This window comes from Myotis yumanensis, unplaced genomic scaffold (genome assembly GCF_028538775.1).
Source record: "Myotis yumanensis isolate MYYU_CA2020_CCGP unplaced genomic scaffold, mMyoYum1.0.hap1 SCAF_9, whole genome shotgun sequence".
Taxonomy (NCBI): Eukaryota; Metazoa; Chordata; class Mammalia; order Chiroptera; family Vespertilionidae; genus Myotis; species Myotis yumanensis.
The window spans coordinates 83536151-83563015 of NW_027223760.1; the positions used below are offsets into that span (position 1 = coordinate 83536151).

The window sequence follows — 26865 nt, forward strand, 5'->3', positions numbered from 1 at the left end:
GCCCAGCCGCGTGCGCCCAGCGACCCCGTGCGGCCGCCCCGCGAGGTGCCGGGCACCGGAAGTCCCACCCTCGGCGCGCGCCGCGGTCCGCTTCAGCACTTCGGCCAGCGGACCAGCTGAGCCGGCTCCCACGCCAGGCCGGGCGCCCGGTGCCGCCTGTGCCCGCGCCCGGCCGCCCGCGCGCGGCGACCCCGTGCCGCAGGTACCGCTCAGCAGGTGCCCGGCACTGAAGTGGGCGCGGCGGCCGGCCCTCCGTGCTGTGGCGCCGTGGTCCGCTTCGGCCGACGGGACCCGCCGGGCGCACCGTGCCGCGGGTGCCCGCGCCCGGCCGCAGGCGCGCAGTGACCCCGTCTGCCAAGTTCCTCTCGGCTCGGCGGGTGACAGACACCGACGTGAGGGCCCCGGAAGTCCCACCCGCGGTACGTCTCTGTGGTCCGCTTCTGCGCCGGCCTGGCGGACCAACCGAGCGGGCTCCCAGGCTGCGCTGCCCCGGCCCCGCCGTGAGCGCGCGTGACCCCCGGCGCCAAGTCCCGCTGAGCGGGTAAACCGGAAGTCCCACCCGCGCGCGCGGTACGGCAAGCCGGCGGGGCAGACCAGCGGAGCGGGCTCCCAGGCTGCTTCCTACGCACTGCGCGGCCGTGCCCCAGCCCCGCCGTGAGCGCGCAGTGACCCCACGCGCCCGGTCCTGCTCAGTGGGTGCCGGGCGCCAATGAACCGGAAGTCCCACCCGCGGTACGGCACGCCGGCCGGGCAGACCAGCTGGGCGGGCTCCGGTGCTCCGCACCGCGCCCGGCGTTCCGCGCCGCCGTGCCCCAGCCCGGCCGTGCGCGCGGCGACCCCATGCGGCAAGTCCCGCTCAGCCGGTGCCGGGCACCGACGCAGGGGCACCAGAGGTACCACCCGCGGTGAGGCTCTGCGGTCCACTCGGGCGCCCCGGCCGGCGAACCAGCTGGGCGGTCTCCTACGCCGCGCACTGCGCCTGCGCAGCCTGCGCCCCTGCCCAGCCGTGCGCGCGCAGCGACCCCGTGCGGCAAGGCTGGCGCACAGAGCGCGGGTACGCGGGTGCACCGGCGATCCCTTCCGCGGTGTGGCTCTCGAGACCGCGGCACGCAGGCCGGCGGAGCGGCGGGGCGGTCTCCTGCGCTGCGCACTGCGCACTGCGCACTGCGCAGCCGGTGCCCCCGCCCAGCCACGCACACGCAGCGGCTCCATGCTGCAAGTCTCGCCACAGCGGGTACGTGGGTGCACCGACGGTGCCTTCCGCGGTGTGGCTCTGTTGTCCGCGCGGCGCGCAGGCCAGGCCGGCGGACCAGCTGGGCGGGCTCCGACGCTGCGCACTGCGCACTGCGCACGACGTGGCCGGTGCCCCCGCCCAACCGTGTGCGCGCAGCGACCCCCTGCGGCAAGTCCCGCGCGCGCACAGCGGGTGCCGGGCCCCGGCGCGGGTGCACCGACAGCCCCTTCCGCGGTGTGGCTCTCTTGTCCGCTTCTGCGTGCTCGCCGGACGGCCGGCCCGGCAGCCGGCCGCTTTGTCCCCGCCGCCTGTGTGGTCCGGGGGCTCCGGTTGCCGCGTGTTTTTCAGAAGCGCCGCCCCCCCCAGCTCGGGCGGCGGCCATGGCCGCCCGCGGAGACCTGGGCCCAGTAGCCTCTGTGGATGGTAGCTATCCCACTTGTGGTATTAATTGTTTAATATGGAACAAGTAATGACTCTCCCAGATCCATCCGCCCCTATCTTTTCGCCTAGCGGCGGGCGGGCAGTGGTGCGGGAGCGGCTGGAGAAAGATGAATTTCAAGGCCTGCCTGTACTGCTTTTAAACCTTGATGACGTATATGTCACATTGCCCCTTTCTCCAAAAATTCGCCTCCGCCATCACTACCCAGGGACCCTTTCAGAGGATTGAGGTGAAGAGAAGATGTGGGGAGAGCTCACACGCCTGATGGTGTTCCACGCACTGCTCCGAGCACGTGGGGCTCTGTCGCCCCGGCTCTGCAGAAAAAACAATCCGATCACCTCGTTCACATATTGATTGTCCCTTTGATCCACTGCGGCCTGCCCGTTCATGGCGAGAGCCCCCGCCCGGGAGATGATCGAGGTCTGGGAGGCATCTGCCTGCACCCAGGTAGCTGCCGCGTGGGGACGCTGCGGTCTGCACTGCCCAGTACTTCCCTGCTCTCCTGGCGAGTGCGCGTGGGCACCTGCCCGTTGTTCTCTGTGAGTATGAAGGTGCGACAACCATGGGGGTTAGACGGGGTGATGCCCCAAAGCGCTGGCCTCAGAGGCTGGTCGGAAGAGGCCATGGGACCAGGCGCTGCCTTGGTCTCGTGCATGTCCGGGCCCTCTGGTTTCCGGGAGGCTGGCTGGGTTGCCTGTGGGGTGGGAGCGGGCCTCACACCCTGTCCCTTTAGCTTGGTGGGGGTGGCGGTGGGGGAGGGCAGTTTGAGCGGGTTCTTCTGGGGTTTTCCTGTCCTCTGGTGCTCCCTCCAGTAAGGGTGGTCGGGGCCCGCAGGAGAGCAGGCATCTATCTTTGGGGTGTTCCACCCGACGCCAGGGCAGGTTTCCTTGTGGGGTGAGGTGTTGGGTGTTAGTCTTGGTGGCTCAGTTGGGGGGGTGCCCTGAGGGTGGGTGCCCGGGGCTCTCCTTGCTCCTGTAGCAGTGAGCGGGGAGGACAGGCCCAGACTCTGGGCAGAGGGTGCTGCCCACCCCCTGTGGGAGAGCAGGAGGCGGGGGGCAGCGGGGTGCAGGAATTTCAGGGCGGCAGACGACACGTGTGAGCTACTGGTAACGTCTTCGAAGGCTTTCCAGTCCCCGTCGCCACCCAGAGCTGGGTTTCTGAACTCCCAGAGAACACTGAATCTTTTGAATCTCGGAATTTGGCGACATTTCAAACTCCATCGACGCTCAACCCTCGAGGTCCCACAGAAGCCGGGCAGCCTCTCGGGGTGTGTCCTGTGATTTAGTAAGAATGTCTTAGGCAACCGCGCGGCAGGAGCAGGTGCGCATTCCTTTCCGACGGGCAGGCTGCACTCCCATGATGCTCAGGTGGAGGAATGCTCGGGCAGGACCAGGCGTCATGTCATGGAGGTGTGACCTCTGACCCTCCTGCTTCAGACCCCGACCTCCCCGCTGGTCCCCAGGCCCCACCCTCGCCTCGGAAGCCCAGCGTCCGGGGTTTGGGCCTGGACTCGTGGGTCGAGGTGAAGCCCCGTGAGGAGTGGTGCCTTGCTCAGACGTCGCCCGGCTCGGACCGTTGGCAGCTCCCACCTGCCAGAACCCTCGCCTCCCCCGGGAGGCCACAGGCAGGACGAGAGGTGGCCGTAGGCTGGTCTGAGCCCTGGGCCCCTGGGTGTGGGGGGAGCGTGAAAAGAGGCCGTTGTGTGGGCCTTCTCGTTTCTGCCTTTTTCATCGACTTTATTTTAAAAAGAAGTTGGCTCTGTCCCCAGGGCTCACCCAGCACCACCCAGGCAGGACCCCGGCAAGCACGCCCGGCATTGAGGGTGGTCACACATCAGATCCAAAATCGGTGTGAGCGGCCGGGTTCGGCCAGACTTGGTAGAATTCACGGGTTGGAAATGAACCGTGCGGTGTGGATTTATCAGGAAAATTCCTCCCCGCCCCCCCCCCCCCCCCCCCCCCCGGGTGGAGTGGCTTCGTCCCTCCCCACGCTGGGGGAAGTTAAGTAAAGGGATGGGAAAACGCCGAGCAGTGCCGCAGAGGAGGGGCCTCCGTTAGGGGAGAAGAGACCCTAAATGTGTCCGTGGTCCTTTAAGGCCCTGCTCCTGTGTCTCTGTGTCTGTGAGTGTGGCCGGAGGAGTGCTGGTGACTCGCTTGGTCATTTGCCTTTGTCACCTGGGATAAGAGGTTATTGTGAGGTTTTGGTGTGCTTTTTTTTTTCTAATTTTTTCCTTTTTTTGTTGGATTTATTGGGGTGACATTGGTTAATAAATTAATATAGCGTGAGAGTTTTGAGGAGGACACCGGATGGCTTTCGACAAGGATCTGTTCAGTCCTTCGTCCAGCGGACGTTTGCGGAAGCACTTGACCTGTCTGTCTCCGCCCACTCAGGTGGAGAAGAGACCCGCGTGGGGAGCGGAGGGAGGCAGAGGGGTGGCGTGGGTGGACTCGAACACTAAGAAGTCATAGAAAGGCTTCTTTCACTGACTTTCCTGGAGGGCGCTGGTGAATTTCAGGACTGACACCAGTTAAATATTAACCGTGTCTGCAAACAGCAGTGTTATCTCCTAGAGATGGTGTTAAAATGCAGATTCCAGCTCAGGGAGGCGGGGCCGGGCCTGAGACCCCCTGTCCACCTCCCCCCGGGGAGCCACCCTTGCTGGGCCGAGCTCTGAACATGTTCCCTCCCATTCTGTCTTCAGTTTCTTTTTCTCTAGAAAGCCCCCGAAAAGGACCCTTTTCCCTTTGAGAGCTATGACTTCATCGGGGAACCTGCCCAGTGTCTCCAGCGACCAGCCGGGCGCTGTTGCGAGTGTCCCTCTCCTGTGCCCTCTCCGCGCGGTACCCCACTTATGACCATGTGTCTGGGGTCCTGCTGGGATGCTTCCTTGGGTTCCCCCGGGTTTTATTCGGTGGTTTCTCTCTTGTTTATGATAAGAACACGTAGAAAGGTCTGGAACCTTCTGAGCCTTGAATGGCCTGGAGCTGATGCTGCCGGCCTTCATTTGAGGAGAGAGTGTGTGTGTGTGAGGGTGTCCCCACTGAGCACCCCACTCCTGCGGAGGCCCTGCTGAGGACTGCGAGGGCCCCAGGCAGTGGCGGGGATGAGGCCGGTGCCCAGGGGAGGCTGCCAGTCTGGCCCGGCCGGTATTGTTAGTGCCAGCTCCGGCCCGGGTGGGGCTGGGTGTCCTCCCAGCAGCTGGTGTCGTAGTCTGGTCTGCGTGTCGGGGTTCACGCCACATCACCTCTTCTTTGTTAGACCTTTTGAACCATCACCCAACTCCTTCCTTGGATGATGGGTCATGGACCGTTGGGGACTTGCATTCTTGCCTCCCCTAGTTGCTCAACACGTGTCGCTGGATCCCATGGGGCTGGGGTCCCGTTCCTTCCCTCGCCGTCCTCTCTGCGGCACCCCCTAGGCACGTGGTGATGTTGGACCGCGCAGCGCTTCCGGAAGGCCAGCCGATGAGCTGATATCCGGGGCCACGTGTGCTCAGAAATGTCGGGGTCGATAAAGTTCACGTCTTATGGCATCTCCTAACTTCCAGAAAACTTAGGGTGACACTCCAAGAGGAAGATAGAGTATGGTGGTTCCAGGTTTGGGGGCACGGCACCCCTTTTTGTGCTGATGATGTCATGGGCCTAGTCTTTTATAGAGCACCCTCTCTATTTTCAAAAGCAGCTTTATTGAGATGCAATTCACAAATCAGTTTACCCAATTAAAGTGTACAGGTCCATTACAATGAATATACTCAGATATGTGCAATTAGTTTGGTGTGTAGCTACATGAATGTAGTATATACAGTGTCCAGTTAGGATAGTCACAGTAGGCACACCCTTGCCACCACAGTCACTTTTACTTTTTCTTTTTTTTTAAAATATATGTTTTGCCCTAACCAGTTTGGCTCAGTGGATAGAGCGTCGGCCTGCGGACTGAAGGGTCCCAGGTTCGACCCCGGTCAAGGGCATGTGCCTTGGTTTCGGGCATATCCCCAGTAGGGGGTGTGCAGGAGGCAGCTGATGGATGTTTCTGTCTCATCGATGTTTCTAACTCTCCCTCTCCCTTCCTCTCTGTAAGGAACCAATAAAATATATTTAAAAAAATATATGTTTTTATTGATTTCAGAGAGGAAGAGGGAGAGAGAGAGAAACACCAATAATGAGAGAGAATCATTGATCAGCTGCCTCCTGCACGCCCCCCTCTGGGGATTGAGCCCCAAACCCGGGCATGTGCCCTGATAGAGAATTGAACTGTGATCCCGTGGTTCTTGTGTCGATACTCAACCACTGAGCCACATCGGCTGGGACACACTCACTTTTAGAGTAACTCCAGACATCAGAAGGAGCCCTCGACTCTGTCACCACTGGTCCGCCATCACCCCGCCAATCCTACCAACCACTGCTCTGCTCGCTGTCCTGTAGATCTCTCTGTTTGGGGGATTTTTATGGTTGAGATCATATAATAGGTGGTTTTGTGGCTGGCTTCTTTCACTTAGCGAAATGTTTGCAAGGTTTCTCCGTGTACGGCACATGTCGCGATTTCATTTTCATGGCTGAACAATATTACTATTCCCTTGTATGTACATAACACCTTTTGTTTCTCCATTCATCTGTCTTTGAATATTTGGGTTGTTTGGACCTTTTGACTGTTGGGAATGATGCATTCATCGACATTGGTTTGGCCCACAGCTCTCTGTCTGAGTCCCTGCTTCCAGTATTTTTGGGTATATACCAAGAAGTAGAACTGCGGATTACAGGGTAAGTCTATATTTAGCGTTTTGAGGAATCGCTGTATGTAAAATGGAGGCTGCACCATTTTACATTCTTGTCAGCAGTGCACAAGGGTTCCAATTTCTCCACATCCTCACCAGCACTTGGAATTTTCCAATTTTTTTTTTTTATAGCTGCCCTAAGTGGGGTGAAGTGCTATCTCATTGTGGTTTTGATTTGCATTTCGTTATTGACTTGTAGTTTTTCAATATATTATGATATTAATCCCTTTATCAGGTAGATGATTTGCAGCTATTTTGTCCCATACTGCAGGTTATCTTTTCACTCTCTTGTCCTCAAAACAATAAGAAACGAACTAAAAAAAATACCACAAAAGTTTTAAAATGTATATATATATTTTTTTCCGTGAGTTAAAATTATTTTTATTGTGAACAATACATATGTTTCTTTAACATTATTGTAAAAATTTTAAAGACTTTTTTTGTGTTTATGCCTATAAAAAAATTGGGAAGAAGGTACAGAGATTTCCCATAAATCATTTGCTCCCACATGTGTTGCCTTCCCTTTCCTTTTTTTTTTTTTTTTTAACCAAGGCTGAAACTACACAGCAACATATAATCATAATCACCCAAAGTTCATAGTTTACCTTATTTTACTTTGTTGTACATTCTATGGGTTTGGACAAAAGTATAATGACATATATCTATCATAATATCATATAAAGTATTTTCTTTTTTTTTCCATTGATCCGATATAATTTTTATTTTAATTTTTAATTCTTTATTGTTTAAAGTATTACATAAGTCTCCCTTTTCCCCCATTGACCTCTCCCCAGCCGCCCCCACCCCCTAAAAATATTCTGATGGAGTTTAATTTATCTGTTTTATTCCTTTGGTTCCCTTACTCAAGTTTCTTATCCAAAAATCATTGCCACGCCCAGTGTCATGAAGGTTTCCCTGCTGTCTTCTAAGAGCTGTGTGGTTTTAGCTCTTGCATTTCGGTCTTTGATCCATCTTGAGGTAATTTTTGTTTACAGTGTCCCGTCAGGGTCCACCCCATTCCTTTGCATGTGGAGTCCAGTTCCCCCAGAAACCTTTGCTGAAAAGACTCTTCTTCCCATTGACTGGTCTCGGCACCTTATTGAAAATCTCCCCGCTGGGTATGTGAGGGTTTGCTTTCTGGGCTCGCTCTCCTACTCCCTTCGTCTGCGTGCCCGTCCTTAGGCCAGTGTCACACTCTTTGGACTACTGTAGCCGTGTAGTACGTTTTGAAATCAGGAAGTGTGAGTCCTCCAACATTGAGCTTCTTTTTCAATGTTGTTTTGGCAATTCAGGGTCCCTTGAGGATCCATATGAATTTTGGATGGCTTTTTATATTTCTGCAAACACACACACACACACACACACACACACAATAAACATTGGTGAGTAATGGTAGATTGTTTTGACTTAACAATATTAAGTCTTCCAATCCATGAATATGAGATGTCTTCTCTTAAGTAGATCTTTCTATTCTTGTCGATATTTGTGTAGTCTTCAGTGTACACCTCTTGGTGAAATTTATTCGTAACTATTTCATTCTTAATGCTATTGTAAATAGAATTGTTTTTAAATTTCACTTTCAGATTGTTCATTGTTAGAATATAGAAATACAATTGATTTTTGTAGGTTAACTTTGTATTCTCTGACTTTGATTAATTTATTAACTCCAATATTTTGTGTGTGTGTGTCTAGACTCTATCTGGGGACAGAGATAATTTTAGTTTTTCTTTCCAATTTAGATACCTTTTATTTCTTTTCCATGCCTGATTGTTCCCATTCTATATTGGATAGAAGTGGTGAAGGCAGGCATCCTTGACTTGTTTCTGGTCTTAGAAGAAAAGCTTTTACTCTTTTGCCGTCAAGTATGAAGTTATCTGAGGGTTTTCCATATGTGGAAAAGATCCCCCAAATTTCATATGTTGAAATCCTAGCAGAGGGGGCCATTGGGAGGTGATTAGGGTTCAGCCATCATGAATGGGATCAGTGCCCTTATAAAACAGAACCCAAAGACCTCTCTAGCTCCTTATGCCACGTGAGGATACAATGAGAATCTGTGACCAGGAATAGATCTATCACCTGACCATGCTGGCACCCTGATCTGAGACTCCAGCCTCCACGACTGTGAGCAATACATTTTTGTTGTTTATAAGCCATCCAGTCAGTAGTATTTTGTTATAGCAGCCCAAATGGACCAAGACACCTTCTATTTTTAGTTTGAGTGTTGTTGTTTTTTATCATGAAAGAGTGTTCAGTTTTGTTAAATGCATTTTCTCCGTCAATTGAAGCTTTTTTCCCTTTTCAGTCTATCGATGTGGTATATTACACTGATTGCTTTGTGTACATTGAACTATCCTTGCATTCCATGAATAAATCCCACTTGGTCAGGTGTATAATCTTTAAACACACTGCTGAATTTGGTTTGCTGGTATTTTGTTGAGGAATTTTTGCATCAGTATTCATCAAAGATACTGGTTTATAGTTTTCTGGCAGTGTCTTTGGCTTAGGTATCAGGGTAATTCTTGCTTCATAGAATGAGTCACAGTGTGTTCCCTCCTCAGTCTTTTGGAAGAGTTTGGGAAGGATTGATTTGAATATTTCTTCTAAAGTTGGGCAGAATTCTTCAATGAAGCTATCTAGTTCAGTGCCTTTTTTTTAAATCCAGAGAATTTTTATTATTAATTTAATTTATTTACCAGTTATAAATCCATTCATATGTTCTGTTTCTTCATGATTTTGTTTTGGTAGATGGCGTGTTTCTAGGAATTTGCCCATTGCATTTAGATTATCTAATTGTTGACATACAGTTAGTTGTTCACAGTGTTCTCTTATAAATTGATTTATTTCTGTAAATTCAGTGGTGGTGTCCTTAGTTTCATTTCCCATTTTAGCGATTTGAGGCCTCTCTTTTTTCCTTAGGCAGTAGAGCTAAAGGTTTGTCAATTTTGTTGATTTTTTTTTTTCAAAGAACCAACTTTTGGTTTTGTTGATCTTTCTCTATTCCTTTTCTATCCTATATTTCATTTACTGTTGCTCTAATCTTTACTCTTTCCTCCCTTTTGTTAGCTTTTGGTTTAGTTTGTTCTTTTTGTGGTTCTATCAAGTGTAAATTTAGGTTATTTGAAGTCTTTTTTTTTTTTATAAGGAAGCATTTATAGCTGTAAAATTCCTTCTTAGCACTGCTTTTGCAGCATCCATAATTTTTGATGTGTTGTTTTTATTTGTCCCAAGATATTTTAAAATTTCTCTTGTGATTTTTTTTTCCTTGACCCATTGGCTTTTAAAGAGTGCGTTAGTTTCTGCATATTTTTGAATTTTCCAGTTTTGCTTCTGCTGTGGATTTTTAGTTTCATTCTATTGTGGTTGGAAAGATCCTTTTTATGACTTCAATATTTTAAAATTTCTTAAGACTTCTTTTGTGGCCAGCATATGGTTTATCCTTGAGGATTTTCCATATGCATTCGAAAAAAAAATGTGTATTTTGCTGTGACTGGGTGGAGTGTTCTGACTGTGTTGGTGATATCCAAGGGACTTACAGTGTTGATCTTGAGGCTGCCTTCTCTCTCCGTTTCTGAAAGGAGAGATACAAGGGCTTCAACTGTGATTACAGAACTGCCCCTTTCTCCTTCCCCTTCTGCCCATGTTGGCCTCCTACCCTTTGGGGCTGTCATATTTGGTGCAGGCATGTTTATAGTTGTTACATATTTTGGGCGAATTGACCCTTCCTCAATGTACACTGTCCTTCTTCGTCTTCGCACAGTTTACACTTGGAGTGTATGTTGGCCGACGTTGGTATAGCCACCTAACTCTCTTTTTATTACCACTAACATGAAAAATCTTTTCCGTCTTTTTACTTCCAACCCAGTTGTGTCTTTGGATCTAAAGTGAGTCTCCCATAGACAGCATTTAGTTGGATTAGCTGTTTTTTTCTCCATTTTCCCCATCTCTGCCTTTTGATTGGAGAGCTTAAGCATTTACATTTAGTTACGGACAAAGATGTGCCTCTAACGTTTTGCTGGCGAGCGTGTGTGTGTGCGCGCGCGCGCGTGTGTGTGTGTGTGTGTACACGTGTGCAGCTTAGAGCGCTCTTTGCCCTTCATTTCTCTAGAATGCCCTCCTGACGGTACCCTTGTGCTTGAAGGAAGACTGCTTGGATGTGAACGTTTGCAGGATAAATGACCTTCAGAGGAGCCTCTTACAGAACGCGGAAGCTTGAGTTGGGGGTTGGTGGGGCTCTGGGCACCACAGGACGCCCCGGTGGGAAGATGGGGTGGTGTCTGCGTGTGTCCCCGTAACTCCAGCGCCTGCTAGACAGGGTCCCGTGCTGCTGACTGGGCTGAGGAGCGCAGGAATGGGCCTGGGCGGGGCAGGTCCTGACCCCCCTCGCGCTGACTCTCCCAGGGCCGCCCTGGAGCCTCAGGACAGCCTGGGGCGGGGGGGGGGGGGGGGGGGGGGCGGGGAGCGGGGGGGGGGAGGGGGCGGGCAGGGGAGTGTCTCCCTTCTTGAGGGCACGGGGCCTCCCGATGGTCAGACTCCGGGTCGGGGGCGTGGGCCGCAGTGCAAGGGTGAGACCTACTCTCTCGGGTCCTTGGACCCCTAGTCACACGCTCTTTGCCCCCCCCCCCCCCCCCACCCCGAGCGCCCTCGGAGGCAGGGGAAGGGAGAAGGGAGAGCTCGCGTCCCCCGAAAGCCCACTGCTCCAGCGAGGGGGGCACGTGGCCTCGGAAAGGGCCTCATTGAGGGGGTGGATTCTTTACTCTCAGGGTTTGTGAATATTAAAATTGCAAGTAAATTCCTTGCACAGTAGGTCTGTCATGCTCGCTCCCTGGGGAAGTTCTTGGGGAAAGATTCCCTGTCGTGCTGGTCCTGGGCGCGTGGCTCCAGAAAGGTCTGGAAGCTGTGGAGTCTGCCCTGTGCTGCGGCGTGAGGCCCCAGCCGTCCCCTTTGTCCGGCTGCGGGGCCCCTCCTGGCTCGGAGTGCTGCAGGCCTTGGGTGCAGGGGCTGTGTGTCGCCTGTGACTCTCCCAGCCTCACCCCCTGCCCCCTCCCGTCTGCATGTCTCAGAATGTCTGAGCGCCTCGGGGTGGTCGGGGCCTGGAGGAGCCCCAGCGCCATCTCACCCAGACTCTGTGACTTCTGTCTCGTTCTGGGGGCGCACGTGTGCCGTTGGGGTTTACTTGACTCTTTTTTAATCACCTCTCGGGTGGGTTTGGGCTTCCCGAGGGCGAGGACTGTAAGTGGGGTGCCCCGGTCCCCCCCCCCCGCCCCCTCCCCGCCATGGGGTGCGGCCTCTGGGATAGCAGTGGGTATTAGGAAGGTCCTGGCCCCATTTAGCAGGTAAGTCTCCGATCTCAGGGCAGAAATAGATCCTCTTTCCCCAGCGAAGCATGTGCTCGGGCCTGGGCGTGGCCATCCCACTGCAGCGAGCGAGGGGGAGCGAGGGGGAGCGAGGGGGCCCAGCCGCCCCCCCCCCCCCCCCCGCCCTCTCCCCGTGTTCCACACAGGCTGGGGCTCTGGCCTCCACGTCACCAAGCAGTTAACACAGAAGGGAGCGCACAGCCAACGCTGCATTCGCCGGGAATGACTGCATTTTCTCTGGGGGAGGGGAGGGGAGGGGAGGGGAGCGGGGGAGGGGGGCCTCTAACCCTGGAAGCTGCTGAGTGTGGGGCCCTGGTTTCACCCGGGAGAGAGCGAGGCCAAGCGGTGACGCCCTGGTGTCTGCGAGGGTCAGGAGCCCCAGGGAGGCCGCAGCTGGGACTCGGCTAGAAAACTGGAAAGGCTGGCTGTGTGACATTTTCCCTCTGACCCTCCCCTTTGGGTGGCTTACTCCGGAGGCAGGAAAGAATGTTCTAAATGGCTCAGCGATGTGCCTCTGCCAGCAGCCGGCAGGACGGGCCCCTGGGCCGCACCGCGGGCCTCCTCTGAGGTCACCACCTCCGGGGTCCCCGGCCCGAGTCCCCCCCCCCCCCATGGAATGCCGCCTCGGCCGCCCTGGTGGGGACACTTATTTTGGTGGCGGTGTTGGGTGAAGAGCCCTGAAGCGTGATCGAGAAAACATTTTCTGAACAAAGACATCTCCTCCCTTTCTGGTGGGGAGGGTCCCCTGCCCTGGCTCCTGCCCCCGGCCCCTCAGGGGGCCCCCCAGGGCGGGGCCATGCCGTGGAGGCGGCCGTTCTCCCACTGTTTGCTCCCGGGGCCCCTGAAATTTGCCGGTGACTGGAGAGCCCCCGGAGCTGGTGTTTTGTGGCCACACGTGTTGGTAGTTGCCATGTTAGAAACGAGGACAGAAACTTAGAAAACAGTCATCCCTCCCTCCTCAGAATGATAATAAGCGCGTTCTTTTAAAGCACAAGTGGCATCTTTTTGGTTTGTTTTTTTTTTAAATCTTCACTCGAGGATATTTTTCCGTTGACTTTTTTTTAGAGAGAGTGGAGGGGAGGGGGAGAGATAGAGAGAGAAACTTCGATGTGAGAGAGACTCATCGGTTGGTTGTCTCCTGCACACACCCAGCCTGGGGCCCGGGGTCGACCAAGCCTGCATCCCAGGCCTGAGCCCTTGGCCAGAATTGCACCCGGGACCCTTCAGTCCATGGGCCAACCCTCTGTCCCCTGAGCCAAACCGGCTAGGGCCCCGACTAGCAACTTCTAAGGAGAAAACGCGTTTTTCACGTCCAAGAACAGCTCCCAAGAGGGAAAGGCCCGATCCGGTGAGCACCTGCCGGCGATGTTGGCCTCTCGGGGAGCGCGTTGCCCAGCGCGGGCGGCAGGGTGGCCGGGCCGCGGTGAGGCCTCCGGAGGCAGTGCTGAGGGGGACGCGTGTCAGCTGGAGCCCAGAGGGGCCCTGAAGACACCGTGCATTCAGCCCAGATTGGGCGGGGGGCGGGGGCGCCTGTCTTACGTTGTCCTCGTTGGGTTAAAACGTGTAAGACGTGGAGGCGGCGTGGAAATGAGAACACCCCCCTGACGGGACTCGCCGAGGCGCTTCGCCTCGGGGGGCGGTGAGTTTGTGGGGGGGCCAAAGCGCATAGAGAGGCGACGTGAGCCGGCATCGCTCTCAGGAGCACCTGAGAGCATTCTGGGGCCTGGGGCCTGGGCCAGTGGCCGGCAAACTGCGGCTCGCGAGCCCCATGTGGCTCTTTGGCCCCTTGAGTGTGGCTCTTCCTAAGCCTTAGGAGGACCCTAATTAAGTTAATAACAGCGTACCTACCTATATACTTTAAGTTTAAAAAATGTGGCTCTGAAATGAAATTTCAATCGCTGTCCTGTTGCTATTTGGCTCTGTTGACTCATGAGTTTGCCGACCCCTGGCCTAGGCTGTCCGCCCGAGAGCCCAGCCAGAGAGAAGAGGCAGCCCCAGGCCCAGTGCCTCCCCGCCTCCCGGACCCGGTGCTATCGCAGTAACTCCCTGCCCTGGAGCCCAGCCGCGCGCGTGGGGGTGACGGCTCCGACCTCTGGGGACAGTGGGATTTAGACAACCTACATCTAGAAAGGTTCGGATTCACTTCAGGGATCTTGACGTTACAGGAGACCCTTTGCGGCTGGTCTGTTGGGACTGTACTAATAGCTCTGTGGCCGGGAGAGGAATGAAGCCTCGCAGTGCTAAGTGTGGAGTCCGCGGTGGAGCTGACGTCTGAACCAGCTCTGCCCTGGACACGCCAGGCCGCTCAGGAGGCTCCCGCTGCGTGAGGAACGGGGCCTCGTTCACGGGCACTCACCTGGGCGCAGGTGGGCTCCTGCGAGACCTGGTGGGGACGCCAGCCACCCTGGCGGCCCCCGAGGCAGAGAGGGAAACACCGTGATGCTCTGTAAAATACAAAGTCCTGGGGGGGGCTAGTGGTGTTGAGGTGCACCCATAGCCTGGGTGATGTTGATAATGGGCGATACTCAGAGTGGTCATGGCATTTAAACACAGCTGAGTCGGTTGCCTCCAGGTTTGGGGGCGAGGGCAGCAGCACTGGGGGGCGGATGGAAGGAGGCCCTGTGCCTTCTCACTCAAAATGATTGCTGCCTGAACAGCGAATTGGTGTGTTTTTCTCCACAAGCAAACGTGTCTTCACTTACTTAACTCTCTGTCTTTTTTTTTTTTTTTTTAACTCCCAAGGAACGAACGAAAAAGCACAGAAGTGAAAAGAGAGGGGAGAAGTCCTTGCCGTGTTTCTAGAAACAGGCTGAGCCGAGCCGCCTGGGTGCTGCGGTCTCGCTCATGTGACTCGCCGAGCACTTAATGGCCTCATTGTTTTAGGGGCACAGCAGCGATTTCTCTGGAATTCCTAGAAAGGGCGGGAGAGCCAGAGAGGGAAGACACAGCCCTGAGAATCACCGGACTCAGCGCCAGGGTGGAGGGTGGGGGCGGGAAGGACGGAGCAGCACCCAGTCCCACGGGTCTGAAACTTGAGGAAAGCGCTTCTTACTAGAAGAAAAATTCTAGAATCACACACGTAATGCAGGCTCGCTGTTGTCACGCATCTCGCTGCCACCTCTGCCCGTGCTCCGGGCCTCCCCGTGGGTCCCCGCTGCGCAGGGTCCCGCTCTGCGTGGGATTGGTGACAGGCCCTCACCTTGGGGACGCTGCCCCGTTACGCCAGTGTGGCCTCCCTCCCCTGCGCCTTAGCTCCGCCCCCCCCCATCTTCACCCCCGACAGCTGCAGCGAGCTCCCTCCTCCCAGGCCCCGAACAGCACTTGGGGGACCTGAATCATTCGCTCCTGGCATGCGGTCGGCCGGGGGAACTGAGGCCCGGGCCGCCGGCTGCTGCGGGCTGGGCTGTCTGGCCCCGCGGGCCGAGCATCCTGGGCCTGAAAGTAGGGGTTTGTTGAATGTCTAAATAGTCACTGTTATTACTCCAAATATTTAGTGTGAGAAAGCTAAACAGAAGGAAAACTTTATGTTAACTCAGGAATTTTTGGAAGATATCAAAGATACTACACAGAAATCAAGAGGCCCTTTCTGAAATATTTTGGAAGGACAGGAAGACCTTTATTTACTTATTTATTTACTTTTGCCCAAGTTCATATATCCTTTAACATTTCAAGTTAAAGTCACATGTCGTGCCTGACCATAAAGCGGTGAGTTAGGGCTGAGAGAGGTCCTTTAATGACTCCGGAGGGGCAGCGCGCGGACCCGGGCGGGACGCTGGATGCCTGTGGGTCTGGGCTGGGGCGCTGGGGGCTCCGGGGGGGCCCGGGCCCGGCTGGGGGGCTGGGTGGTGAACAGGCGGAGGTGTGTGTGCAGCCGCTCTGTGCCATGGCTGCGGCTTGGGGCCGCTGCGAGAGGGGAGTCCTGTGTCGCAGCCGCTTTTCAGTTCACAAGGTCAGCAATCATATGGTCTTCATTTTGTTGACTGTAAAGTTCAATAATCACTTTCTTAAAACGAGACAGACGTGGTCGACGTGGTGAGCTTCCCAGGCGACTCCATGCTATTTTTCTTTAATTACAGATTCTTTTTTGTGTGTGTGTGTGCCCATTATGAAAAGAAAAGCCCGCCTCCCCAGGGTGTGTTGTAAATCGGAAGGCGTGTGCGTGACAGGGACTGTCGGAAGCAGTCCCGGGGCCTCCGAGCCGGAGTCCAGGGGAAGACGGGGAGCCTCGGGCCCTGAGGATCGGGGGTGACCGAGGTTCATCTCCCAGCACCAGCCCGTCGTCATTTCAGGGACCCTCGACCCTCCTGTTAAACGTGTGCGGTCCGTTTGGCTGTGAGCATGTCGGGCTCTTCCACTCCACGTCATGGCCAGACTTTGCAGACGTGTTCCCCGCGAGGCTGGACGCGGGCGCCGCTCGAAGTGCCTCCCCTGGTCGGTGGTTTCAGCCTCGAGCGGGCCCATCGCCGGGCCCCGTGTGACCCCTTTCCCCCCCGAAGCCCCGCGGGTCCTCTCAACGGCAAGGCTTTACCGCCCACAGGGGCTGTGTCTGCCCCTGACGGGGAGCCCCGTCGGCCGGGCCCCAGTGAGTGGTAGCTGGTATTCGTTACCCGCATTAGCCCCCAGTCTTTGCTGGCTTTTTAGCTCACGTCACCCTCATCGAAGCCCTGGAGGGAGACACTGTTTTCGGGGTGATTTGGGGGCTCGGGACGCCGAGGCTCACTGAGTTCTCCGATTTCGCCCAGACGTCACGCGCTGAGATGGGGCGGTGGCAGGAGACGGCCCAGGCCCCGGACTCCTACGCCCCATCTCTGCCAGGGTGCCCGGCGAGCCCTTCTCGGTGGTTTTCTAGGTTCTCCCACGCCAGGCAGACGAGGGTGGCTGTTTCCAGGGAGGGTTGGTTTACGGGGACGTGGTGGAGTGATCTGCTGCCTCCCGAGGACCCCACTCCACAGTCAGTGAGCAGCTCAGACACAGGCAGTGGCCCTGCCGTGGCTGGGGGCTGACCCCCCTCCCAAGTCACTGTGAGCGGTTTCATTCGCACCCGGGGAGACCCAGTGGCATTCCACTGCGACCTACTAAATCCCCCCTTCGCCCCGCAGGAGAGTCCTCTGTTAAACATTGATTGAGTCAAGATCGATCAATGCATGTCATTGCAGGCAGAGTGTAACAATAGGCCCTTTATTTCAGCTCTCCGTGGGGTCCCCGACCTGCTCCCTGGGTCCTCTCCCTCCCTGTCCTCACTCATTCCCCACTTTCAGTGCCATTTAAACCCAGCTTCCTCACAGTCTAACTAGAAATGGGGTGGCGTCTGCCTTCCCCTTTCCTGGGGCAGAAAGTCACCGCTGAGCCACACAGCCACTTTGACCTTCAAGGTCAGAGCCACGAGTCTATCTTGAGAGACTCTTGCACGTTGGCCTTGCGTCCTCCTCTCTGGGCGTCCTCTGTGGCAGCAGCTTCCCTGCTGGTTCTGTTTATGCTCCTCCATGTCCCCTCTCGGTCCCCCCGTTAGCCGTACTTCCGCTGTTCACTTCTTAGTAAACAGGTCCCTGATCAGCCCTCGTGAAACCATGCACAGGGCAGGATTGCAGCAAACAGGTGATCGCCTTGTTTGTTACGCTGGGTTCAGAAACACTGGCGTCTGGGCCCCTTGTTCCCTGATGGAAAGAATCTGCAGATCAGGAAGATCAGAGAGGAAACATAATCTGCCCTCTCCCTGCTCGGGAGTCACTGGGAGCTATAGCTTGTTGGCACGTGTTTGTTTCCAGAGTGTTTGCCATTCTGGTGGAAGCATGCTTGGGATGGCTGCTCTCAACTCCTTGCCAGGCAGTTCCAGCCCAGGTCCTCTCAGTGCTGGGACCTGCTGCCTGTCGCTCCCCATCCAGAGTCACGCGATTGGCCCGCTTCTCGGTGTGGTGGGTGATTTTCAGTTGTGTGCTGGACATCTTGGGCTGATGTGGTGAGGTCCTGTCTCATCTTCTTAGCAAGCAGCATCCCTGTTGAGGTGCCACAGGTGGGTGTGGGGGTGGGTGTCCGACGCCTGCCTGCTGGGCCCCGGCCACAGCACCTGGGCGAGGCCAGCACATCCTCACAGTCAGTGTGGGTGGATGCTCAGCCCCTCCTCGGCCCCACTCAGACCTTCCCAGGGCTTTGTGTCCCTGTGGCCAAGTGGATGGAAACTCAGCTTCCCTCTGTCGTCCCCCCCCCCCCCCCCCCCCCACCACACACACACTTAGGAGCAGGGTAGGGGGTGGGTAGAGGGCCCACATGCGCAGCCTCGTCACTTGTGGGGGAACTCAGCTACCACGGGACCCTGCTGGCATGGAAAGTGGTGGGGGAGGAGACATACCAGCGAGCCCTGCTTCAGGAGGCCGCAGGGGTGGAGGCCAAGCTCCCCACTGGACCCCACCGCCTTCCCCCGGCAGGGGAATCGGGTGTCGGCTTCCACCGGTGGGAGACCGAAAACCAGCCCCTGCTTGGTCAGCACACACCACCCCCGGGGACGGGAGTGTGGTCACCTGCTTCTGCCAGTCAGAGGCCGGGCGGAGGGTGGAAAATTAGCTCCTGCCCGCCCTGGAACCAGAATGTGTGGGGGCGGTTTTCCAGCGGGCCAGCGGGAATAGAGGAGGGCTTTGTGGAGAAGGGTTTGGGTTCAGTTAGACCACCCTTTTCCCAGCCCTTTGTGGTCGGGGAGGGGGAGGGGAACGGCTTCTTGAAGCGTTTCTTGTCTGGGCCTGTCGGCGGCTCCCATTGGAGATTCCTGCAGTGGCCTGGCCGGGATTTATGGGGGGCGATAAGCAGTGTCAGCCACAGGGCACGGCCCTCCGCCCTCTTTTCTTCCTTTCTTTTTTTCCTTTTTTAAACTTTTCTCTCTAAATTTTTTTTGTTAGATTGATTCCCACGTGTTTTATGGTTTTGCTGATAAGGTGGACAATCTGCTTTGACGTTACATTTTCTAAGTTTATTGCGGATGCACAGAAACTTCACGTTTTTTCCTGCACACACGTCCGTCATGGGTCTGCCTCTCCAGCTCCCAACGACAAACAAGCGTCCTTTCTTGCCGTCTGCGTGGCGCCATGCTTTTCACACTTGTGTGATTTTTTGTGGGTGATTTTGCTGTTGAAACGGCCTGAAGCACAGCGCCGGCCGCTCCTCCGTGGACGGGGCTGGGCCTGGGCCGGCAGCTCGTGCGCCCCCCGAGCTTCGCTGGGGCGTGACTCGGGGTGTGCGGCCCGCCTTGCGTCTTGGGCTGTCTTCAGACAGAGGCACGTGAGAGCTTGAGCGACCGAGGCCGCGCCGTGAGCAGAGGCTGGTGGGACCCTCTCCATGTGGCCTCCTGGGGCCCCGGGTTGGGCAGCCACTGCTTGGCTGTCTGAGGTGGCTCGGTAGGATTGAGCTACCGCAGGTAATCAAGTTCACATATCGAACGGGGGGGACAATTGGATGAGTTTTGATAGACGTTTCCTCCCGTGAAACCATCTCCACAGAGTCCTAGAGATAAGTCCATCCCCCCATCGGCTCTGTCCTGGGCCTCTGCCCGTCCCCCCAGCCTTCCGCTGGGCCCTCCCTCTCAGGAGGGACTTGTTTGCATCTTCTAGGGTGCCACGTAGAGGGAAAAATGTCTTTTGTCCGGCCTCTCACTCAGCATAACTACTCCGACCCGAATCTGTGTTGCAACCTGGAGCAATCGCTTGTTCCTTGATCTGGATGCCTCACGTAGGGACGCGTGGCGGTCGGGCCGGGCCCCCTGTGGGTGGGTATTCGAATTGCTTCCAGGTTTGGGGCTGTTTCAGTGCATCTGCCATCAATTGCTTTCTTCACCGCATCTCTCCAGATTGCAGGAGTGCGGTGTCCTTCCTCCCGCCCTCCGTCCTGGGTTCTGCTGCTCCCGCGGAGGTCCTGGTGGCCGGTCCCGGGGTGGGTCCATAGTCGTCCGGGCCCTTGTCTGGGGGAGAACGGGGGGAGAACTAGGGGGACGGGAAGACCATGCCCAAGGCCAGCCAAGGCAGCGGGCACTGCACCACACTCAGGTTGTCCCCTGTGGGGTCCACACCTGGTGAATTCTCACCGAGTCTGATCTGAACGCCAGGGGCCAGACCATGCGGGTCCGCTGAGTCTCCCCACTTTGTCAATTTTACTCACCCTTTCAGTGGTTACAGGTGATTGCTTGGAGCACAGGGGCCCCCCTCTCTTCCCACCTTGCCCAGACGCGGGTGCGGCAGACCCATCTTTCTGGCCAGCGAGGAGTTAGCTTGGGACTCTGGCAATCAGCACTGGCTAAATCTGGGGCCCGGGCGACTGACCGTCTAAGCCAGTGGTTTTCAGCTCCTGCACCGCGGGAGTTTCCAAACATTCAACCCCTGACTCTTCAGTCGGGGGCACAGACCCCTTTTTCTTTAGGATGTCAAATCTAAAAATGACGGCAGCCAGCACAACAGTAGACCTCCCATGTGAATCCGTCAAAATTAGACCCATCGTTTGGGTCAGATTGGCCAGAAATAAGTAGTTTGATGTGCTGTAGAATTTTAGGAATGAGTTCACGTGGGCCACGTGATGGAAAGGCTGAAAGCCACTGCTCTGCGCTGTAGCTGTCTTTGTCGCCCTGTGAAGTGGCCAGCGCCGTTGAAGGGGAGCACGTGTGTCCTTGTGAGAGAGACGTGTGGGTCTTCTGGCGTTGGCGGTGGGCATGGCCGCACCTCACGGATGTGGGGGAGTAGGTGTGGGGAACTCGAGCATGATTACCTAGAGATTCCTGGCTGCCCTGGTCATGGGAACCACGGGGAGCGTGCGCCAGCGCTTCTAGATGTCTCACCCCCAGAAGGACTCAACACGTTTGTCGCCATGGCCGGCGCCGTGGGGGAAGGTGGCAATGGGAACTTTGGGGTGTGCACGTGCTTAGGGACAAACCAGAAGAGACCAGCGAGGCAGCCTCTTGCTTTCTTGTTGTTCTTTTGTTCTTTTTCTTGTGTCTTTGGTCCTTAGACAGTGTCCTAGCTCATGCGACGTTTCAGATTCGTGTGAGATGTGCCTGGCGAGAGCAGCAGCCGCCACGATGTTCCCAACAGCCACTCTTGCAGTTGTGCAAAGCCCTTCTGCCGGCCCCTCCCCGCCCCGAGGGCCCCCGGGGGAGCAGGGGAGCTTCCCTGTGGAGAGCTCCCTACCTCCCTACGGCGCCTGTGTCTCCATGTGACCCGTAGGCCAGACATTCCAACTGTCGTCAAGAAATAGATTTCCCTTTTTTCTCCGGGCGAGGGGGGCAGCCTGGCGACAGGGCTGCCGCAGGAGGAGCGGGCTGGCCGGCCGGAGCCGTGCACGCTATGTTGAAAGGAGGATTACTTTTTTTTAGCTGCAGTCGCAATTAGGGGGGATGGAGGAATGTAATGACATGCCATGAGATTTATGATAAGCAGGACAGGCTCTGAGCAGAACCAACAGCTGAGGCCTAAAGACAGGGCGGCGGGGGAAGGGCGGGGGGAGGAGAGGGGCCTCTCGGGGTGCTCCTTTCTTTGTGCTGTCCAGGGTGATTTTGACCAATCACGTCACAGATAAATGACTCGGTGTCCCAGGGTCCAGAGGGTGCGTGATGGATGTGATGACTTCATCAGCAGATTATTGCTGTCTTCGTTATTGCAGTTCTCAGAACGGGGGCGGGGGCTTGGGGGGGGGGGGGGAGAAATATGGCTTTGAAAATGGCAGGTCCTGCAAATTATGCGAACTTCAGAAAAAGAAAAGAAAAAAACACCAATACCTCTGGTGGTTATTTATAGCAAGTCTGATATGGAAGGCTAGTGTGGGCAGGGCAGGCACACACCGAGTTTTGTGGGGGAGCGACGCAACGAAACATTCCATTGTATTATTATACAAGAGAGAATTCTGGATTAAAAATTCAAACGCAATGCAAGATGTGTTTTCCAACACCTGGAACTTGGGAGTTTGAGGAATTCTTAGCATCATCTGTCTAGCGGAGTCTAAACCGGTTCAACTTACTTTAAGTGCGAAGTCGGGGTGTCTTTTGTTTTGTTTTTAATGTGTTCTCTTTTTCTCACCCTCCCCCGCGTGCAGGTGAGCCCGGGCGCCGCGCCGCGCTGCTGCCGTCGGGTGTGCGTGTGTGGCTCCGGGCACCCAGGTCCCCGTCTGAAAAGCACCAAGGACCCGAGGTTCCTGCAGCTCCCGCTCCGGATGCGCCGCTGAGTGGGGAGGGCGGGAGCCGAGCGTGTTTTTCGAGATTCGTTCAGGGAATGAGATAATGCCACGCCCACCGGTACTCGCATTTAACCAGAGACCTCAGTCCCGCATCTGGGTGTGTCCTTCAGATAGAACTTCTTGGGGCTTTTCTCCAGTTTCTTCTTCTTTTTTTTTTAATGTATATTTTAATTTCAGAGAGGAAGGGAGAAGGAGAAAGAGATAGAAACATCAACGATGAGAGAGAATCATGGATCGGCTGCCTCCTGCACGCCCCCCACTGGGGATGGAGCTGCAACCGGGCCTGTGCCCTGACCGGGAATCGAACCCTGACCTCCTGGTTCATAGGTCGACGCTCAGCCACTGAGCCACGCTGGCCAGGCTCCACTTTTCTTTATGTGAAAAGGAACGGCCATTGGTGAGCTGAGTTTTCTTACGGGGTGAGCCCTGCATATTTAGGGGTGATTAGAAGGACCCCGGAGTGTGTCCGTTTTATCAAGTATTTAAATCCCAGGAGCAGGTTCCAGAGTGTCCCTCATTTTACCAGTCAGGTTAGAGCCGTTTCCCAGCGATTTCCCGTCGGGGGGAGGTGCGCCCCGACACACCGACCGCCCTGTTCCCCGCTGGGGCCACTTCACCGATTCCCACACGGAGACGGCTTCTGGGCGGTGAGGCGGGGGGCAGTTGGCAATGTGGGTGGCATCTTGGTAATTTTTTCCCTTTTTGACTTAATTGATTTAGTCTCTTCATTTTTATTTCTCTTTTTATAGTTCGGGTGTACAAAGCCCTACCCTTGGAAGGCCCCCAGGGGCATTCAGTCATTCGTAATTATTCATAAAACTCGAGAGTCAGGATTATCGTAAGTCATGATACCAGCAGCAAACCCAGAACTGGAGCCAGCCAATCCATGATTCTCTCTCATCGTTGATGTTTCTGTCTCTCTTTCTCCCTCTCCCTTCCTCTCTGAAATTAAAATATACATTTAAAAAAAAAGAAGAAGAATGGGTATCAGGGAAAACCAGTTCTCTCAGAAGGACTGGAACGTTGGGTCTCTGTGTCAGCAGGCCCCGTTGTAAGTTTAGGGTTACGGTGGCTTTTCCTTCTGCCCATCGTCCCCCTCCAGCGGCCCTGGCCGCCTGTCCGTGGGATGTCCTCGTGTGGGGAGCCCGCACCCTTCCTTTGCGCTGACTCGGGCCTGCTGGCCTTCGCTGGTCCCATGCGCTTCCCCTGTTCCTGAGGCCCCGTGTTCGCCACGCGACCCCGGGCAGGTGACACAAACGCGACCCTGGGCAGGTGACGCGCCATCTCGGCTCCCTCCCAGGTCTCAGAGGTGTCGCAGGACCGGCGCGTGGACGTGGGCTTCGTCCCGTCGCCCGCGCGGGTTCACTCCTCATTCCGTCTGCGTGTGCAGACGTGGCTGCCTCGCCCCGTGTGGACCCCACGCCCCTTCTCGGGTTGAAGGCCGGTATCGGAGGCCCGTGGTGTTCACCTGGCGATGCCTTTGTGGTGGCGGGAGCGTGGCTGTTTTCTGGGGGCGTCCTGGCTCGGGTGGGTCTGCTGGCTTCACGCCGTGATGCGGATCTCGAGCGGGAATTGGACTAGCCGTCCCGCCCCCCTGTAACGGGTTGGCCCTGCAGAAGTGGACTCGGGCTCTCGGACCCAGAGCCCAGCTGGGACTCAAAAGCGGAATGTCTGCCATTGGCCCTCCCGGGCCCAGGAACCGCACCCCGTTCCAGGGAGCTGCCCCGTAGCTCAGGGCCCAGCCAGCGTGGCGACCACGGGCAGTCCCCGCGGCTCCGCCTCCTGGCCTGTGGGGGGGACAGTGATGGTGTCTCCACACGGCTGCTGAGGGGACCCCACGCTCCATCAGAGAAGCCAACAGAGTCACACGGAGCGTGGCCTTGCTGGGTCGCCGTCCTTAGCTGTTGGCACTTGAGTGGAGTTCTGCGGACGAGTCTGTTCCTGGACTGTCGAGTCATGTTATCGTCACCCGCGTGGTCATGGGCAGACCCTGGGGCCCTGGGCCTTCCCATCACTGCATCACTGGCCTGGGACCTTGACCGCCACACTTCATGTTCCTTCTGTAAACCTCAGCGTACACTGTGTGAGCGTGTGTGTGCTCGTGTGTGTGTGTGTGTGCGCGTGTGTGTGCGCGTGCATGCACACACATGCACACACACTAGCCCATGCCTGGGCTGAGCAAGGATTTGGAAACCATTTTCTTTTTCTTGAAATTACTGCGAGTGAGACCATCTGAGTCCCCAGCTTTCTGCGGGAGGAGAGAGGGAGGGTGGGTTCTACCCCATTTCCTCTCCAGGGTTCCTAGCTACAGGTTTCTTTGTTAGTTTATTCTGATTTTTAAAATATTTTTAATAAAAGCTACAATTTTATCGACCTTTCCAAATTTTCATTCTTTACTGATACCCATGAAATGACTGCAGACTTTAAAAACTCATTTTCCGGTCCTGCTTTTCGTGGGTTGCATGTTCCTGTGGGGGCGCGTGTCTTCCATGGTGTCTGTAGTTCTGTCTGTTGTTCCCTTCCTCGGATCTTCGCAAGGTTTGTGACGGTGACAGGATTTCCTTCCTTCCGGGTTAAGGATGGATTCGCCTCATTCATTTAATTTTTTTTTTTCCTTTTGCAGACGGTGCAAAGGTCGAGGCATTAATTTTCCTTCTGTCGCTTCTCTTGTTTCCTCTTGTGTCTCCACTGTCCCAGGACGACGCTTGTCCTAATTTCCTCCTTGGACGGTTATTGGGGCCAGAGCTTGTTTTTAATTTTTGAGTAGCTGACTTGTTATTGTTTTTTGCACATACGTTCCTAATTTCTGGTCGTGCTGTGTTTGGCTCCAGCACGGGGCCTGTTGGCTCAGGAGCGACCTTCCTGTTCAGCCCCAGGACATGCGGGGTCCGCCCTGGAGCGGGGCCCAGGGCTTTCTCGAGCTCCAGAGAGCTCCGCGTGCGAGCAAAATGCACGCGTCTTCTTCGCAGCTCAGTATTTCTTAAAATAACAGTTTGAGAGGCGTTTGTCGATATTTGCGAACGCCACCTCTTCGTGCATGTCCGTGACTGTGGTCTCGTGTGCGCTGGGCTGCGCTCCGTCATCTCACTGAGTCCTGCCTGTGCCCTTTGTGATAAGCAGAAGTTCCAGCCGCACACAATGCTCTCGCTTTCTGCTCGGAGGTCTTCCGAGCTCCTGTCTGTCTGTTTGCTTTTAAGGTAAACATCGTCTTGAAGTATGACATCCGTTCTTACCACTTAAGATGCGTTTACACGGTTGCTTTGTTATTTGGAGGGTGAACAAGGCCTAATACTAGTTCTCTTCCCCACGAACTGCGTATCCCTATCGATGGATTGCGCTTTTGGAAATACGGATCCGTCGTCCTTTGCTTTGAGCGACGTTTGGCTGTTTGGCCCTCCTCGCATCCCCGGGTCATTGGGTCTGTCCGGCTCTGTTCTCGGGACTCTGCCCTCTGCCTCCGGCTCACACGTTTCTCGCTGTCTTTTTAAAGCTTTGCTATTTCAGTTGGCCCGGGTGGTTGGTTTTGTGTGTTTTTTAATTATTGGAATATTTTTCAATATTATTTTGAAAAGAAGGGCCCTGAACAGTTGACATTTATGGCGACATGTCATCGGCTCCGGGATCCATTGTTTCGCCTGGGAAGGCCCCTTCGTCTGTCTGGTTTCCATTTCCTTTTGATGTTGAAAGTATTAATTTCCCTTTATCCCTTCGTTGTGATTTAGAATGCAGATATTCTGTTTCCAATTCAACAAGTGATTGTGTTAATATATCATGGAATTTACTCAATTATACATTTCCCAATAAAGACCGGGGTCCCCCGTCTTTCATGGAAGATACCGCAGTCTTTATTTTAAAATCCGACAGTGATTTATTTTAAGACTTGAAGCTTCTCTCCTTTATTTTTTTTAATTTTCATTTTTTTGATGTCTTTTTAAAATATTTTTTTCACTTAATATCGAAATAGACAGGGTGGGGCTAAAGTAGGTTGGCAGCTGTGCGTGTGGAAAAAGACGTGCGGGGTATGATTCTGCCATTGGCTTTATTGACTCAAAGACACGTCACTCACAACTGTCAACCCGCTGTGCCCGCCCTGTGCTTGCCCTGCACCCAGCACTGAGGTGCGGACGGCATCATGCCCTCAACAGGCTATGAAATATTTAACTTCTAAACTAAGTTTTATTATTTCACCTCATCAACAGTTAGACTCGCTCGTCTTGTTAGTTTGCCGATCCCTCTTGCATCCCTACTGTGTGCCGTTCCGGCTGTGGCTGGGAGCCAGGTGAGTCCTTGAACAAGACGGGGCGGTCACTACCTAACCAGTGAGGTGGGAGACGGCAGGTCCCGGCGGTGGCCACGCAGCAGAGGGCAGGCGCTGAGCTGGCGCTGCCTGGGCTGTAGGTTCGGAACAGCTGGTGTGCGGGCCGTCCGTGCCCAGCGTGCGGGGCACGGCGTCTGGGGGCGAGAGGAGGGAGGATGACAGGGACGTTCTGGAGAGAGCAACGCCAGTTTCCTAAGGAAACGTCCTCGCGTGTCCCGGCGGAGCTGAGCGCCCACGTCGGATTTCTGGTTGATGGAAACGGGAAGGGTCCGTGCAGCGCAGTGTGGTCCTGGGTGTGGTGGCCTCAAGCAGATCAGCGGGGTTTTCCTAGGATGGGAGGAGGCGGTGGGCATGAAGACTCCGGTGTGCCACGTGTGGGGCCGGCCCTCGGCCAGGGAGGGGAGTGAGGCGGGCTGTGGCCTGGCCCTGCGCTGCCGTGTGTGGGTGTGCAGGGGCCGGCCGGAGACCGGGCACTAGCCACAGACCCACACCAGAACTGATTTCCAAATGTGGGTCACAACCCACGGTCATCCCTTGACACCAAATTAG

The 26865-nt window shown here is 55.4% G+C and overlaps 1 protein-coding gene across 9 annotated transcripts in view; it reads left to right on the forward strand.

The window, feature by feature from the left end:
• Window positions 1-358: 358 nt before the first annotated feature.
• GRB10 (growth factor receptor bound protein 10) overlaps window positions 359-26865 on the forward strand; it is a 93747-nt gene continuing 67240 nt past the window's right edge. For 8 of the 9 annotated variants that reach the window (XM_070424827.1, XM_070424830.1, XM_070424833.1 and 5 more), the window contains exon 1: window positions 359-419. The gene's annotated coding sequence lies outside the window, so the exon portion shown is untranslated. Of the gene's footprint in view, window positions 420-1535; window positions 2213-26865 lie in introns of those variants that run through there. The other variant, XM_070424828.1, reaches the window with a different exon arrangement.